At 51.9% G+C, this 2,335-nt stretch overlaps 1 protein-coding gene across 22 annotated transcripts in view; it reads right to left on the minus strand.

Annotated features, from left to right (window-relative positions):
* Nucleotides 1-2,335, minus strand: part of LOC100746463 (voltage-dependent calcium channel type A subunit alpha-1) — a 57,984-nt gene that overhangs the window by 43,297 nt on the left and 12,352 nt on the right. The gene's annotated exons all lie outside the window — the stretch shown is intronic.

Here is a 2,335-nt window from a genome sequence, read left to right on the forward strand (position 1 = left end):
GGTTAACGGCCGATTCTGCACGAGCAACCGGGTTTCGCTCCTGCGAATGGCTGGCGATCGAGCCCGAGGAACGTCGTGCCTCCGAGCGATTCACCATAGAAATCGTTGCTGACCCGAGGATCCCCGAGATTTCTCGGTAAATTGCCGAGGAACGAGTCGCCACACCATGCTGCTCTCCCGTTCGAAATTGCGAGAGGCGAATTAACTTTGCGTCGTCGAGCTAAAAATCCGAGTTAAAAACCCGTGACGAAGGTTAATCGCGATTTATGCTAGGCAACGCCGTCCAAAAGGACTTTTTACAGGTTACCGAGCCGCGATCCGGAGCACCGAGATCCGTGCCAAACCCTCGTGTCGCCGGCCACCCGTGTTTTTTCTTCGCGGTAATTAATACAAGGGCTCTTTCGCCTCTCTCTCTCTCTCTCTCTCTCTCTCTTCGACGCGTTCGTCTTTCCGACGATCTCGATCGTTTCGTTCGCGCATGCCCAAGCGCGCTACGTCGTCCGAATGTTCGCGATTCGATCGTTTCTGCGAGCGACGCGGGGCAAAGTCGACGGACTCGTTACCAACGGGATCAACGAACTCGAGATCGTTTCGGCGTGGACGATTTCCCGCGAAAGGCTGAAATCCTATCGATCGAATATATCGGGCGCCGCGGATCGTAGTTGGCTAGAGTTAGCCGACGTACGGTCGGACCAGCGACGCAAAACTGATTGATCACGTCGTCCAGTTTGTCGAGAAGAACGGAGGGGAACGTCGCGGTTCTTAAATGCGAAAGGTCGTAAAATGTTTACCGGAACGGAGAAACGTGGGAACGAAGGAAGGTGGAACGGCGTATTTTTGCTGCACAAATACCATCCTTGGCTCTTACCGATCGAACCGACGAATTTGCAGTGCTCGCGAATTTACTTTAGAAAAATTCGCGAAGGAACGTGAAAATAGCTGGTCGGGTTACGCGGCCCGAAGAAGATGGAACGTTCGCGAACCGGCGAACGGGACAAGGAAGGTGCACGCAAAAATAATTGGCCTTCGATTCCAGATCGTGAACTAACGAGGGAGCAGTCGTGAGAGAAGGCCATTTTTTTCATCTCGTTGCGGGTATAAATACGCGCGATATCGAATTTTCCGACCCGAACTATCGCGAGAAAACGTTCGAGGTGCGCGATATTCGTTCGTTTCGATTTTCGATGATCGGTCCTTCGAATCTCTGCTCTCGGGCAACGAACAACTATCTGGACGCTATAAAAGAAAGCAAACGTGTCGCGGCGTCTCGTCCGACGTCCTAGTCGACGGAACAGCGTTCCAGCGTCGAGAAGCATCGAGATTAGTGTCTATTCGTAGCAACTGGGACGGCACTTAAAAGTTTATTATGGCTCATCAGTTATCGACGATACTTCTCGAGAGTTATTAATATCTTTCGGGAAATCAATATGAAAGACGTGACGCCGCGCTATAACGGATCTCCTTGAAAATCGTTGTATCGGTGTGCATGATTCTCGCGTTAACCCTTCCCGAAGTCGTTTAGTCAGCCACTAATACGAGAGACTATCCCTGTTACCCTTCATTTCTACAAACGATCGACGAACCAACGGTCTCGACGTTCTAGTCGTTGCAGTACACATCGTGGTTATAGGTGGACGTTATTCCCGGCGTAACGACGCGTTTTCGGTAACGCGTAAAAGAAAGTCGAGCGAATTAGGGCTGAGTTTATCAACCATATCAACCGTGTCGTGCTTTTTAAGCAACCGGGTTTGCACGCAACGAGAAACTTCCTAGCCTCGACGCTCTCGAAACAAGCACGGTAATATCGCACGATATATCTATAACGCGACTAATCGGCGCAGGCGTGCCGTTTACGAGCGAAAGTCAAACATCCGCGAGAGCAAGGTATCGCGAACGTTCGATTTCTCGATGAACGTGCCAGTCGCGATTACTCTCGAAAAGCGGAGTCTCGGGCGGAAGAAGCGCGACGAGACTCGTCCGAAGAAAGAGAAAGGTAAATCGTGGAGAAATCACGGAGGAATCGTCGAGGGTTGGAAAAACGCGATATGGAATAAGCGCGATGCGGGTGGGGGGTAGGCGTTATCGCGCTCGAGTCCTGATTCATCCTTGAAGCAGCTCCCACGCGGTACGAGGCGCAGCCCGAATAGAGGTTAACGTTAAACCGAGAACGGTCGAGAGGAATATATTCGAGCGGAAGAAAGGGTAGAGGGCGAAGGAAGAGCGAGAGAGCGAGAACACAGGCAAGAGGGATGAGAAGATAGAGGGGGATGAAATTGGCGGCCGACTAAGAATCGCAGCAGCTCGAGTGCGCCGGTCGCACCACCCTGGGTCGCAG

Source organism: Bombus impatiens, unplaced genomic scaffold (assembly GCF_000188095.3).
Source record: "Bombus impatiens unplaced genomic scaffold, BIMP_2.2 scf_0478, whole genome shotgun sequence".
Classification (NCBI taxonomy): Eukaryota; Metazoa; Arthropoda; class Insecta; order Hymenoptera; family Apidae; genus Bombus; species Bombus impatiens.